Raw genomic sequence first — 16,755 nt, 5'->3', positions numbered from 1 at the left:
AATAAGTTCAAAATGTTACACAAAATTCACCTTTTTTAAGCATAAAATTACTTAAACCATTCTCCCCGTTTGGTTTTAGACATTGTTTTAGTTTTACTTATAATTTATTTTAGAAAATTCCAAAACAGAAATACGTGCACGGCAATAATCTAGCCAATAGGTGCTAGAAAAACAATGAAACCGCTTCTGCCTGGCCACGGCCCACTGCGCATGCGCTCGCGTTCTCTCGCCCCATAGCGGCCCGCTCAAAGAATTTCAAATCCATGTATTGGCGCGAATCAAAAGTTTAGCGATTAGTGTCATTGTCGTCCGCCGGGAGCGCTTCGTCCCAACCCTAAAAACGCGTCTTTTTACAACCGATTTAACATCATACTCTATGGTGGGAAACTCAACAACTGATGAGTACGTGCTGCTAAAAAGTACCTAAATATTCTTAAAGCTAATTTTTTTCATTTTTATTTTGTAATTGAAAGTTATGTTTACATTTATAATTTAAAAAATTAGGTTATAATTCAGTTTTTTTCAAATTGTTTAGCAAGAAAGTTAACCCTAGTTAGTTTTATTTACAACTTTTACCTTGTCTTGTAGCCATTTTTCCATACATATAACCATATAATTTTCATTATCTTCTAAAGAAAATAAAATGTTTATTTAGGTGGAATTTGTTCATTTTTATTATAAACATGTTCTAAGATTTACATTGTTTGAAACCCTTTTAAGAATAAGTTCCAACATATTTATATGGTTTCGAATTTCATTTATCAATAAGTCAATGGATTCACTAGATTATACAAACTATTGAAACGTAATAATACAGTTTACAGGTAATTAGAAATTAAATAATTTTTATTGAACAATTTAGTTACCCTTACTTAACTAGATTAAAATGCTTTTGCGTTCCTTATTGCAAATCTAAAAAAGTGATGAAATTCTGTGAGAAAGATGGCTGAAAATCATATCACATCACGTGATAATTACAAAATAAATGACACATCAGCATCAAGTGTAGTATGCAGTTTACACTTTAGTGACACAGATAAAGGTACAGAATTCATCTTTAACAGACAATTGTGGGGCTTGACATTTTCAAAGAACCTGAAAACAATTTGGTTATAAATGCACTGGCGTTTCTAGACCCTTGGGGGTGGGATATACTGACCTGAAATTAAAAATTAGTAGTCCCTCAAAAATGTAAATAATGTTTAGTCATTTTCTTGCCTCTTAAAATCAAGTAACCAAATTCAAACAAATATTAGATTTATTGATTATACGAATCAAATTTCGAATTGGGGATTTACTACTCTCCGCTCCTTGATTTAATTTAACTATCAGACAGAGGTGGTTTAAAATATCCAAAGCAGAAGTTTGTTTGATTATCTCAATTGTTATGACCTTCATAGAGGGAGCGATTCCATATTTACGAGAAACTCCTGGAATTTGTAACAATTTGCCGAAACTTTCTAAATGTCCTCTTTTACAGTGTGATTGCAATGACACTCATGCTTCAACTTCTGCAAATTTATCTGTGACAAAATAATTCCACCTTTAGTTGATAATATAACACGGTTAAATTTCAGCTTGTTACGAGAAACTTAAAGAACTTAGTTTTAAGCCTCAAACGATAAAGTTTCTCCAAATGTGAATGTCCAATACAACATTTACGGCAGTCATTCCTGGAAACAGATAAATAATAACTTTGTTTAAACTTCTCCACATTATGGATTGTAAATATTTAAATAATAACTTACTTTCCATTTCCCAGTTATTAAAATATTTGCTATTGGCTTAGCTACAAGCGTTAATTGTGATTATCCAAGCAGTCTTTTTCATCGACGTGTTGTCAACCATGGGCAAACTACTTGCCCATGTGTCAACTGTAACAGCTAACTCAGTAGCGAGAGCATCTGACATCTGGTGATTTTAAAATATTATTTTCGGCGGGAAAAACAAACGTAAAAATTTTGAAAAAGTGATTAAAACGTATAAAAAGAGTTGATTTACCTTTCATTTCCTTGAAAATGCCTATTAATTCTTAATCTTTTTCATAATAAATCAAAAAACCACATATCTCCGTAGGATTCAATGTTAAAGAGGGGTCAGATTATAGCGCTCCAGCCTACGTAGCGGCCACAAATGGCATTCTCTATTTTGGGCTGATTGAGCGGGCCGCTATGGGGCGAGAGAACGCGAGCGCATGCGCAGTGGGCCGTGGCCTGGCCCTTTCGATAAAAAGTTTTAATACACAGAGTATGGACGCGCAAGGTAACTCTTTAGATGGTCCTTGCCGTTGTGGCCTAAAGAGGTGTTAGAAATAAGGACTACTTCGGAATTTTCATCGCGCTCTCCTTTGATGGCGTTGAAACTCAACAATTAGAAAAAGACCCGCGTTATTCGACCAGTTTGCAAACTAGCTGAAAATATCAAATACTCCCCCCCCCCTTTTCGAATATTCGACTATTTGATCAGGAAAAACTAATATTCGTGAACCTTTCCAAGCGCTATTCGTTTTGACGAATCGAATATTCGATTTGGTATTCGATCGAATTATTGGGTCTCACTGAAGTAATTTTCTACCATTTTTGACGTCAGTTTACTCAGATGGTGCCACGTGCTCCGCGAGGGATCATGACTTAGTTACTTGTCTCTGGGCAATAGGCAAAAACTGTCTCTGCGCATTCTCAAATATCAACCAATCCGGTGTTACCTTCCTAGATAGCATCCCGTTTTGAAGTAGCAGCGACGGTTAAAGCAACTGATTCATTGCCACCTGTATTATGATAAGGGCTTTGTTATTAGAGAGTAAAAAAACGACTTTACTGGAGATCGTAGTGCCATCTATTAATGGCGAAGGAAGATAAAATTCTAAATAACGTAACAATAACGTCATCAGATAACCATTTATAATTATTATAATTAGAGAAGTTATACTCTACTTACGCGTTAGTAGCTTTAACTTAAATTGTATATCCCATATAAAATATATTGTTAAAAATTATTATAATTTAAGTTATGGACATTTACAAACGAGCCAATCAACGCGAGGGGTACTTTTATGTCCCGCCTTTTGGGTCAAAATGTAGCTTAAGCATCTTGTTTGGATTTCGACGCTAGCGACATCTGTTGAAAAAAGAACTACTTAACGCCGAGCCGACACTTGCTTTAAGACCAAGATCTATTTAAAATTAAAACGCTTTCATAATGAAATTATGTTGCAATAATTTTCCCAAATTTCTTTGTTATTGCAAACTATCAGAAACTAGTTATAAGCTAATTGGAACATTTGTTTCCCTGAAAGAGCCCAAATGGTGTCGTCCCGAAAGCCTTAGACACCAACAATCAAAATTACAAAGCTAAAGTTAATTGGAAAATTAACAATAATTTAAAGCAAGCTGTATTTAGCCAACACTTGCTTTAGACTATTCTACCTACCTTAAATTACATTTTACTCTTATAGGTGGCGTATTAAACGTTCAAACGTTTGAGCCGTGATGTGGTGTATCCTTCCGTGGTTTATATTATTCTCTGTAACTATGCAGTATATGAAGTAATTTGGAGTAACATTATATGAGAAAATTATATTAAATACATCCTCTTTATTTTTCTTATTTCCGTACATAAAACTAGTTTTATGGCATACGTTATGCTCCTTAAAATAGTTTTGAGACTGATATTTAATGGTTATTTAATTATAGCGTAATATAGCTCACCGCCCATAGAAAAAGTTGCTGAATACTTCACTGTGGCGCCATCTACAGCAGATTTTCAGAAATCAAATACTTTAAATTTTCGTAGAAACAATAATAATTAGCTAGGCTAATACCCAAGGCACCACTTTAGGCCTAAGTCATCAAGTGACTTTTAAAGCCATTAATTCAGGTGGCCGGGTTAAGTTGCGTAGGAGGGTGGTGGCAAGCCCTTCAAGCCACGCGAGCCAACAGCTCCCTACGCTCACAATTACAACCACGTAAAATTTCGTTCGTGACACTATGCCCATATATCTTTAACTAACGAACCAAATATCATCAACCCTAAAGTATGTTTGACTGGATCTAGAAATCCCGGTTCATACTGCCCTCATGCGGCGAATTTAATAATATAATATGGTCTAAAAACCTTAATTTTGGTATGAGTTCACTATAAACAAGACCTTTGCGATATTTGGCCCTATTTTAGAGTAACAATTTTAAAGGTAAAATCGAGGGGCTAACCACTCTTAGAAAATCTGTACACCGGATTACACTTAGATTACCACTGCCAAAGGCAGGGACTTCAAAGATTACGCGTAATCCCATTAGTACAGTCAAAGGTACGGCTCTGTACACCGATTACGCGGAGTGATCAGCCCCTCGGGTAAAATTATAAATATCGTTGTATCAGTGTGTTTTCACTTCTTAGTGTTATTCGTCTATGATAATATCAACCATTTCTTTCCAAATATATAAAATTATAAACTTTCTAACTCACGATTAAAATATTAAAGTTTTAAATTTAAACCAGAAGCAATTTAAAATTCAACTTTTTGGCCCCGCGATGGCCTAATCTAACCCGGTAGCTTCTAAAATCACGTTCCAAAACTAAAGACAAATAACTGAGCTCAACCAAAGAGCTAAGCAACCCAAAAAACGCGTCTCCTCTAGCCCGATACGAGAGCCACCTTGGGAGAAATTGTTTCAAACGCGAAAATACATCATTTTGAAACTATACTAGTGGACAAGGAAGTGCCTCCCAAAAAAACGTTCCTCCGATTTCCGGGCATTACTTTGAAGCTAGGTTGAAGAGACAACAGGCTTAGTACTGGGGAATAGTAAGCGATATCCTGTCCTCGACGAAGTATATTATTGATCTACGCTTAAACGTAGCAACTGTTTTGACCGGAATCTAACCTAAAAAAGACCTTATTTCCCATATGCTACAAAAAAATACCGTTTTCATTGTTTAAAAACTGGCAAATTTTCGTTTTCTTCCGCTGTGTTTGCCAGGGCACAAAGTTCTCCGAAAAGTAGGCCTACCTAAAATAACTTGTACTCATAAGATATAGTCCGATTTCAGGTCACCTGAACGTACTGATAAAATAACGCGCAACGAATAAAATATATTTAACCTTATTTAAGCCTTAAGAAGAGCTTTCAACTATCTTCATAAACGGAGTATAGTTCTAAATCCGCTGGCGTTAGAATTTTACGTATACGGTGGGACTGGCGAAGATAAAAAAATATCGTGCATCAGAAACTTTAGCCTTATTTAAAACAAAAACGAGAAACGGCGTTTTATTTATAAACTTTCTCATTGTCTAAGAATGTACAGCGTGATGTCCTGTAGTGATAAAATGTTGCCCAAAGACTTCAGCTACGGTTTCTTAGACATATTTTTATTTTTTTTAATAAGAAAATAAACAAGTAGTACCGTGGTGGAGAGCTAAATAACCATCCGAGAACCAATTTAAGCGATTAAATTAATGAAAAGCCGGCTATTTTTCATTACCTTGTTGTCCTACCAAATGTTTTATAGTTTTTTTTTGTAAGACAGAGATGTCGCCATCTGTTGAGCGAAATCGAAAGTATTAATGAAAGATAACGAATTTTGGAAATTTTTATCTACTTTTGTAAAATACTTTTACGATATTGTTAAATGTAAAATCAGTACTTTTGTTATATTATGGAGTAAAATTACATTATATAGAAAAACACAAAATAATATTAATTTAAAATAATTTACATGCAATATTTAAGAAATGTGGTTTTTCAAATAATCGATATGATTATTTCTAGAAATCCAGTAGAAATATAGATAATTTGAGAAATCCTAAGAAACATTAAAAATCTCCGAAATATTTGAGACATATCGTAATTATATTTTGAGAAATATCGTAATTATATTTTGAGAAATATCGTAATTATATTTTGAGAAATATCGTAATTATATTTTGAGAAATATCGTAATTATATTTTGAGAAATATCGTAACTATTATTTTAAGAAATATCGTAAATAGTCACTAGGCATTATAAGTCGCTAGATGACTTAGGCCTAAGGTGGTGCCTTGGGTATTAGCCTAGCTGATTATTATTATTATTATTTTATCGCAATTATATTTTGAGAAATATCGTAACTATTTTTAAGAAATATCGTAAATAGTCGAGAAATATAGTAAATAGTCGAGAAATATCGTAAATATTCGAGAAATATATGAAATATTCGAGAAATATAGGAAATATTCGAGAAATATAGGAAATATTTGAGGATTATAGGAAATATTCGATAAATATAGGAAATATCGTAAATATTCGAGGAACATCGTAAATATTCGAGGAATATCGGAAATATTCGAAAAATATCGGAAATATTCGAGGGGTATTATAAATATTCGAGAAATAACGGAACTAATAATATTTTCGTTATTTCAATCGAAAAAAAGGAAATAAAAATTATCAGATTTAAATATTTGGCACGTTTCGTAAAAGTTGCCCAACCTGTACATTTCCTCATCATTCAACAGCTCCGAGGTTAGCCAAATTGGGCTAACACGTTCGCTAGTGTGAACAGGATTTTGGTACTAGACTTCCATCTAGCGGTTCAATCTAAACTAGCTTTTAGTATTTAAACAAAGTAACTTTCGACACCATTAAAAATTGTAAATAAAAATCAGTAATAATGTATCTGTTCGAATATACAAGCCTAGAATTAGACAGATAACGTATTAAAATGAAAGGGTGGAACCATACAAAACAAATAAGTGCCAAATAAAACGTATAGAAATAAACGTAAAATAAACCGGACTTTTTAAGCCTAACACTTGTTGAACTAGAAGCGTTTAGGCTTAGCAAATGTCTTGATATAACCTGAAATACTCCTCACGTTTTATTTAAGTTGTTCTAAGCCTCTGTGATTATTGTGTGCAATGGGTATATTATAATTCAAACAGTACAACGATTTGAATCTTGAGGTATGGACACGTTTTCTTCTGCCTCGCGTATTATGTCATTACTCTTACAGTCTAAACAGTCAACTCGTATAGTATGGTGAAACGTGTGTCCCATGGTACCCGAGGCAGACAGTTAGGCTAATTTTCGTCAGCAAAGGTATAATTAGAACGGAAAACCTGGTGTTTTCTAATAGTGGCGACCGTCGTAATTATAGGCCTTGGCTTATCAAAGCGTGTACTTTGAAATCAACCGTTTACGCTGGCGTAATACTCTCGGGGAGAGGCCAAGTTCGTGAGCGCGCTAATCTGCACTACCGACTAATTGCCCAACAATTTGTAAGGGGCCTAATGGTGGCTTTTTAAGACAAAATCATCTTTGGTTTGTAATATTTATTTTATCAGTTGCGGACGACGGATTATGTTGGCAAGATTTGGGTTGAATCAAATAAAGGATAACGCTTATGAACGAAGATCGAACGCTTCCCTTATGATCAATCTTATAATAAATTAGTTTAACCCTTTTACAGTTTTAGTTTTTTATCAGTCCAGCGTTACCCACAATTTTATCTGATCGTTCACGCTTGTTATGCGAAATTAAAACAACTGAATAATTTAATATCGATCAATTATAATGATCATTTACTTTTCAATTCATTTCACTATATATTTTCTTAATTAAAGGGCTATGATTACAAGTAAATTATATCAAATAAGTATGTCATTTTTCATACTACCACCGTTCTTCACAGTTAATGTTGATAATCTCCAACATCACTCGGTTGGATCTGAAATTCGAAACAAAAGTTTATATAATTACAATTTAAGTTATTGTCAAATTTAAATACGAGCCAATCAACGTGAGGGTTACTTTTATGTCCCGCCCTTTGGGTCAAAATGTATCTTAAGCATCAGTCTGGTTTTTATTTCGACGCTAGCGACATCTGTTGAAAAAAGAGCTACATCGCGTCGAGTCGACACTTGCTTTAACCAAGACTGTATTTAGGGGGAATGGACTATTTCTCCCGCTCATTTTGAGAAAACAACCAATACCAACTAGACTTCTTTACTATGCGCATTCTAATCCTTATATTTATTTGTCAGTGGACAAAAATAGGCAATATCAGAAGTATATTAATAACTCTCTTACGAGATAAGTATCCAAGTAGAACGCATATTGAAATACGTATCTTCGCAGGCTCGACGCCTATTTTTCAATGGATGCGATTTCCCCCGCCAAACCTTAGCTGATGACTTTCGCAGCTAGCTCCCCCTGGGACGGTATTTAACTGTCGCTTGTATAACACCAATACGCATATAAGAAGGGAGAAGACCCTTTTACAGGGGTACCACCATTGTGTATAAATTTTTAATAATCTACTTGTTACTAGAGGGCGCCATCAGTTCACAATCAGAAATATAAAAAATGATAAAACCCGCGAAATTCTAATTTAAATTGTGGTTATTTAAAAGCTGAAATTTTGAATAACTATATTTTCTAAAATATTTTATGTAAACTTTCAGCTTGAAATAGCACTTAAATTATTATAATTATATAATAAATATAATAATTTTTTTTTTTTTTTCAAATTTTGCGCTAAAATATCCACGCTGGCGTCATCTAGTGTAGAAATACGAAATTAAAATTTTATACTCCATGGTGGTTTCTAAATGTTTGTTTCCCTGTATGTAATATGCGAATTGGTCTATTCTGGCGCCATTTGCGAGAATACCAGATCATCAAACGAGGAAATGAAATTTTAACGATAATGGGAATTAAATTGACAATCAATAATGCAAATGAGACGTTGCTTCGGGTTTCAAAAAGGTCCGTAACTTTTACATTCCGCGGTCGCAAATAGTGTCATACAAATCCTAATTAGAGAAATTAATTCCTTCGGGGGGATACGTAATTAACATGGACGCGAATACATCAAAGCAACTTTTCGAACGGACGATTGGATCATTATTCCATTGATACCTTTGAGCCAGAGTATGAACGGGAAAAAGTGTGTAACGTACTAAATTAGGAACGGGATTTTGCGTCCAAAATAGATTTTAAAGCAACGGTCGGCTCTGTCATTTCCACCTGTATTGTGATAATGTGTCAATGAATATCCGATTCTTCGGAAAAATGACATTATTGGAGTCTCTGGAGAGCGTGGTGCCATCTATTAATGAAAAAGGAAGCTAAAATTCAAAATAGCGAAACAATAACGTTATCAGAGAACCATTTATAATTATTATAATTAGAGAGGTTATACTCTATTTAGTGGACTTTAACCTAAATAAAATATCCTATGTAAAATATATTGTTAAAAATTATTATAATTTAAGTTATTTTCTAATTTACAAACGAGCCAATCAACGCGAGGCGGACTTTTATGTCCCGTCTTTTGGGTCAAAATGTGGCGTAAGCCTCTTGTTTTGATTCCGACGCTAGCGACATCTGTTGAGTAAAGAGCTACTCCACGTCGAGCCGACACTTGCTTTAATCTAGGTGCAACAAACACAACACCCCACACAAGGAGAACGCAACCCGTCAAAAGTCGTGGATTTTCTCGCGTACGTTTTTCATTGGCTAAACGCTTTAGCGCCTGCTGCCGTCGGAAGGGGAAAATTCGGAAATTGTCTTTCCCCCCCCCCCGCCCGTAAAACGTTCAGCATAAAGGCTCGTGAAGCTCGTCCAATGAAATTCGTACACAACCCTTCGTTAGCGTGTTTAAAGGCTAGCTGCGTTCTCCTTGTGTTTGTTGCTCCTAGCTTTAATAATCTGGGATATTATATCGTCCGATATTAACTAAGTTATATATCATAACAGTTGTGTATATGATAAAATCATTGTAAAAGACGAGATTTGAAAACTTTCTCCTACTTTGGGAACGTCGGGATACGTGAGAAGTTTATAATATATAGGTATAAGTTATTTTCCGTAGATAAAATTTAAATTGGAGTTGTGAAAAACATTTTTGGTTGGCATGGCAAAACGAATGGCCATTGAAACTTTTCCCTTTAGGAGCTTTCAAGGTACATGAAGGTCTACTCAACCCCCGAGTTTCAACAAAATCGGGGGGAAACAATTCGGGATATCTCCTTGTTATAGTGAGTTGCAGCATGGACACTGTATCTCTATACAGTGTCCATGGTTGCAGGCTAAGAAAGACAAAATATATAGTACAATCGGCGCAAGGATGCCTCAGATCGTTTCCGGTCATTCCACCGCGCGAAATTTGAATTTTGGCCATTTTACGGTCAAATTAAAATTTTGCTCATTTTGTCGTCTTTTAGCGCCATCTAGAGACCGAAATTGGAATCTTTATTTTTTAATTTCATAATTGTGGTGGCGAGCAATTTTAAAAGATAAGGCATTCCTATCATTCTTAAATATAAAATAGTATGTATAATTATTTATTTTTGTAAATTTATTTCTACGTCTTACCAGTTAAATCGGCAGTTTCTTTTAAAATAGTTACCACGCTTTCTTGGGGGTAACGTTGTCTTAATGAGCTATAGACGTTTAAAATTATATTTTTCTCTTTACTTGTTAACAATAAACCTTTATCATGCTTTTTATAGTAACCTCTTGGGCTATTTAAAATATTTGGAGCTTCAATTATCGAACATTCTTTAGCTGCATTCAGTAATTAAACTCATGACAACATGAAATTAAAAAATAGATTCCAATTTCAGTTCCTAGATGGCGCGAAAAAACGATGAAACTCACGAAATTTGAAATTGACTGTAAACTGGTCAAATTTAAATTACGCGCGGTCGACTGGCCGGAAATGGTCTGAGGTATGCTTGCGCCGACTGTACTATATATTTTGTCTTTCTTAGCCTGCAACTCACTATAGTGTTATTATGTTTCTTATGTTGCATCGCTGTTGATAGAAACCAATCGAAACACCTCTATTGACAATGACGGTATTTGTGTCGAAACATGATTTTATTCATTTTTAATCATTCCTATTAAATAAAGCAAAGATCAGGATGAAATGAGCACATTTGAAATGCGGATTTAAAAAGTACGAGAAACACGCGCAGAGGTTTATAACGTTTTTCCCACCGTCGACTTCAAGCGACGAGCCGCCCCGTCAATTAATCATTAAATGAAAAATCTACAAATTACAAAGTACCCAGGGGCCATTTTGTTTTAAATAAAATAAAAATTAGTGTCGTAGCACCCCCTATATCCGACCAGTTCAATTAACTCTCCTCCAAAAAAAAGCCAGAGAAACGAAACAGATATATTTTAGAAATTCGATTCACGCATTTCCTTTTTAATAATTTCATTCTCCGACTTATGTTGGCTAATCGAAGATTATAGGCTGCGTCTAGTTGTTCCTGTTGAGTCTAGATGGCGCCCGTTAATTGGAAGTTACGAAAGCTCCAAAGGGTTAAGGTTGCCTAATTTCTAGGTCAACGTTTAATTGCCCAAGCTCGATTTGCGAATAATATTACGTTTTCGTGATTGTATTGTTAGCGTTAATGCGCTTACATTAGAGGTTAAGCGCTTGCCGTTAGGAACGGGAACGTCTAAGAGTTCCATACCACTGACGTTTCAACTAGTTTACTTGGCAGTGTTGCGGAAGCATTCTATATTTCCCGTTGAAAATTCAACGGGGATTTGACTAACGCCTCTACCGGGACAAATTCGTTTTTCGGGAAAAACAAAATGAGCAAATTAAGGATTTTATTATAAACTGGTGGTGACATCTCTGAAGCTTCACGGGAAATACAAGTTCATTTACCTTTGAACTTAGTATTTCACTTTTATTGAGTATAATTCAATCGCGTTTGACGTTTTTCCGCTTGTGGTAAAAATTCGAAGTTACTCCTTCGGCGTTGAGTTTGCAAGTTATCTCCCCCCCCTGGTTGAAGGGGTTTTCCCACGAGTTCTTCGGTTTCCTCTTCCATAAAAAATATTTATTTACGTATAATTTGAAGCTATAATTTCATTTATTTTAAGTTTATTAGGTTAGTTTTTTCTCTAAAAATAAATAAATAATGGATTCCTCTTAAGTTAATTTTAAAGTAAAATTATTATTTAAATTTTTTCATTAATTTAACCATATTCCTAATTATTATACTGGCATATTATACTCTAATTAATTTTCAAATGATGTAGATTTACAAATATGAACTCTAAATTAAAAATACCATTAATGTTTCTATGCTTAATTTGAGATGGTTTTTAATTAATTAACTTTTCAGTATTTAATAAAATTCAATTAGCACGTACTTACTTAATATTAAAGAAATCATTAAAAATATAAATTGACGATTTATATAAATGATACCACTAAGAATACCACTAAAATACCCAAACTCAATTATGTTAATTAATTAAAACGTTATAATTAAACTAAAAACATGTAACTGAACCCTAAAGAACGTACAAACCCCAAGGGCTAAAATCTTAATAAAAAAGTACCTATCAAAGACGGATCTAACTTGGGAAAAAATTATAAGATTCACCCTTTGAAGACGCGCTAAAAACCACATTAAAATAAAACCATCATTTGTCGAAACATAAATTAGTGATTTCGAAATCGTAGCCGAGTTCCTGCACCCCAAATTGTCGCCACCCAAAACCTTCAACATTGTCTGTCGTATAGTCTCTCTAAAATCAATTAGACCTCGGGTCTGTTTTGAAATGAGTTTAATTTATTAAAAAAAAACCAGATAAAAAAACCCACTGGAAAAATAAAGTCCACTCCCACCTCGATTCGGGGGTGTAGTTTCGTCTGACCATAATTCATATTGCGACGTCGCGAGTTCAATCACACTTCGTATTTTACCGCAACGATGCGCGTAAATGACATTTGATAAAAATCCCACAAAATATGAACCTGAAATTTATAAAGAGCCAATGAACTTCGAAAATTATTGTGATTTGGGTTATTGAAGGTGGTTTATGAAATTGGGGTCCTTGGGTGTACCCGTGTCAATGAATATTGTTTACTTTGAAATATCTAAGCCTCAAGGGCGGATTCTAGAATTGACGGCTTTTCAAATTCATTTTGCGTCTGAAAATTATCCGCCATGTTTTAGGCAAAAAACAGGTAAGAACCAAGGTTCGTAGAGAAAAATACACTGGGTAAGAACATCTTACACATGTAGTTCTTCTTCAGTTTCATTTAATTATTAAATAAAAGGGTTTTACCAACTTCATAATTAGCTTTAAAGGGATTATTTAATTTATTAGTCTTAATTTTGTCATATTTTGCAAAAGTACAGCGTTTTAACTTATTAAAATTAACGTCCTATTACCATGGTTTACTTTATAGGGAGTATGAACTTCTATATTTATAATAAATCAAAGAATTCCACATTTTTTCAACCAGGTTTAACGGAAGCTAGCAGTTATTGCCGATAGTTACGTTACAAAAAAGCAAGGTTCCCAGAAATTAATTTACGCTAATATGACAAAAAAGTCTTGACGCGTGTTAGCAGACGATTTTTCGATTTAGTTCCAACTCCCTTTAACACGACTCTTGATTATAGGTTTCGTCGCCAGTTCAGATTTACCAAAATTAAAATTTTCGTTTTATTTATTCTCGTTTGAAATACAATATTCTAGAATATTTATAAAGGTTGTTTGTTGTTTTAATAGCTGTAAATATCACCATACTAGTTGTCTTAAAGTTATTACTTTGTGAGGTTTTAATTTCCGCAGGCAGATGGCGTGACTGAGAAAATAATTAGGAATTGTCAATATCGATTTAAAACGCAAAGGTTTACAATTTGTACGCGCATTTTTTTACCATTAGAAACCACCGACAGACCTATAATTTAAAAACCAACATAAATTTAACAGATAATCCCTTTACGTTTAAATTTTGGAATTGGAAAAACTTTATCGGTAATAATTTATCTCTTTCGGGTAGATAAAGAAGAAGCAATCTATCTAGCCTAATTTAAAGAGCGCCATCTTCAGGGCGAAGAAGCAATTAAAACTAGAACGATAAGAGTAAAAGACGAGTGTTGAATCATTTTGCATTTTCACTTTCCACTGACACCCAAATAATCGATGGTCCTGCCCTCTGGCGCCGCTTACGGACATGATCGATGGATGAAAATAAAATCTTCCAAAAATAGAACAAGAGGTCGCGAGGTTTTATACTGTTATTATCCAGTTTGACCATGAACTAATATACAATTTTGATGACCTTAGTTCAAATATACGGTAACTTTAACATGTTAGTTTTAAGGAAGTACCATATTTTTAATATCAAATTGGCAAAGCAAGTATGTAGTCACAAATTTAGATTTTGAGACATGTAGATAATATAGTAAAACAATTTACAGTTAAATAATTGTGCGCTGAAATATTTCCAATAGACCAATTCGCAAATTGCTTACAGGGAAACTAACTTTGATAGCGAATCCCATAGAAGTTCGATTTAAATGCTTTAATTTATAACAAATGGCGCCAATTTACACTTTTTGGTGGGAAGGGAATTTACACTGATTTATTTAAAGGCCTAGGATTTCTTCTGCCTGTTTTCCTTTAAGTTTACTTCCCGCCGCGCAAATATCCTGGGGGTAGGCCAACGTGTGCTGCGGTTAGCCTACCACAAGGATATTTGCGCGGCGGGAAGTAAACTTAAAGGAAAACAGGCAGAAGTAATCCTAGGCCTTTAAATAAACCAAACGTTTAACATAATTTTAAACGAAGGCTTATGTCAAAAACATAAAAAAAAATCAAAATAAACAATTCAAAAAATTTTTTTAAAGGTTTTTAGATAAATTTCTACGTTTCGGACTGTTGGCGCCATCTAGTAAGACTTAGCATATTTAAAGATCCACCTCTAATGGCGTAACCCTTGTGAAGGATCTTCTTCATTGATAAAAAGGCATAGGTCTATTAATTTAATTACAGTAATTCCCACATTACTAGCTGGGATTAATTATGAGCATAAGTGTTTAATTAGTGTTGTAAATCGGAAAATTTTCCGTATTTTTCCGATAAAAAGTTTTCATTCCATGATTAGTCTAATATATTGTTTACAAATTTAAATAAAGCGGCATTTTCGCCTCATTTTTTCGAATCTAAAAGTAAAACTAAACCTCTAGACTAGTTTAAACCGATTAACAATGTAACACTATTAATGTTTTGTAATATGATTACTGATATTAGACATTTCATATCGTTAAAAAGTTAAAAACATTAAAAACCTTTAATAAGTAATTTATGTTTCAATTTTTATTTTTCCGATTTGCGTAAAATTAGCAACACTGTATAATATTGTTCCATAAGTGTGACACTTCCTATTCTTCACATGAAAATGTTTTACTGAGAGCTATTCACAAGACAGACTGCATTACGGGCTTCGTCGCGGGTTTTGCGTCCGCTTGCTAACGCGTCACAGGTAGCCTTTGACAGCGCCTCGCTAGGGGGAGATTTTCTTTTTGGGATGACGTCACTTCGTTACTAGCTCTCAGTAAAATATTCCCCAAAGTGACAAACTTATTAAAAAATATTATAGACTTATGGTATGAGTTACTATATTGTTGCGCTGTTATATTTCACACTATTTAGTAAATAAAGACATAGGCTTAGATTCCATCAGCTCCCTGCAATCTGTAGCTCCCTAGAGTGATATTAATGGCAAAATGTGTTATGACAGCTCGCAAATAATAAACATGATTTTCCCAAATGGCGCGCTTTCCAAGAAGTCATAATCTGACCTTGACTTCAGCGACCCCTTCTGGGTGATTACGTAGGACTAAATTGCTTTTTTGGAGCAATACTTCAGGCGCTTCTAACTTCTGTTCGTGTAAATAACCGATTATTTAAACACATACCGGCTCGATAAAAAGAAATAAATAATCAACAATACGCGAACTTCATTCCCATACTTCATTGAAAATAATTCTTAAAACCCTCCAGGTATATAACACGTAAAAATTAAATGAACCAAATCAATTTGATTTAAATCCAGTTTTTTTTAAATCATTGATTTAATGAAGTTCAAAATTATTATATCAAGATTTTGAAAAGTTATTGATTTAAATCATTGATTTAATGAAGTTCAAAATTATTATATCAAGATTTTGAAAAGTTATTGATTTAAATCATTGATTTAATGAAGTTCAAAATTATTATATCAAGATTTTGAAAAAGTTATTGATTTAAATCAAATTATTATATCAAGATTTTTAAAAAAGTTTTGATTTAAATCAAATGATTAATATCAAGATTTTAAAAAAGATATTGATTTCAATCAAATTTTTAATATCAAGATGTTTAAAAAGTTAATGATTTAAATCAAATTATTAAAAAGTATTGATTTGAATAAAATTATTAAAACGTATTGATTTGAATCAAATTATTAAAAAGCATTGATTTAAATCAAATTATTTAAAATAAATTAAAATCAAATTATTTGAAATTTATTAAAATCAAATTATTTGAAATTTTTTTAAATGAAATTATTTGAAATTTTTTTAAATGAAATTATTTGAAATTTATTAAAATCAAATTATTTAAAAATTATTGATGTAAATTAAATTATTAAAAAGTATTGATTTAAATTAAATTATTAAAAAGTATTCATTTAAATTAAATCATTAAAAAGTATTGATTTAAAACAAATTATTAAAAAGTATTGATTTAAATCATTATTAGAAAGGTATTGATTTAAATCATTATTAGAAAGGTATCGATTTTAATAATTAGTAGAAAGGTATTGATTTAAATAAAATTATTTAAAAAGGTATTGATTTAAATAAAATTATTTAAAAAGGTATTGATTTAAAACAAATTATTTAAAAATGTATTGATTGTAATCAAGTTATTTAAAAGTCGGATGAAATGATATAATATATTTCA

The 16,755-nt window shown here is 33.0% G+C and overlaps 1 protein-coding gene across 1 annotated transcript in view; it reads left to right on the top strand.

The window, feature by feature from the left end:
* The window catches only part of LOC149958340 (ras-related and estrogen-regulated growth inhibitor-like protein A), an 84,073-nt gene that overhangs the window by 61,791 nt on the left and 5,527 nt on the right, over positions 1-16,755 (top strand). The window lies entirely within an intron of this gene.

The sequence above is a fragment of the Leiobunum rupestre genome, chromosome 2 (genome assembly GCF_980474605.1).
Source record: "Leiobunum rupestre chromosome 2, qqLeiRupe1.1.hap1, whole genome shotgun sequence".
NCBI lineage: Eukaryota > Metazoa > Arthropoda > Arachnida > Opiliones > Sclerosomatidae > Leiobunum > Leiobunum rupestre.
This window is presented reverse-complemented; position numbering and strand designations above follow the sequence as displayed.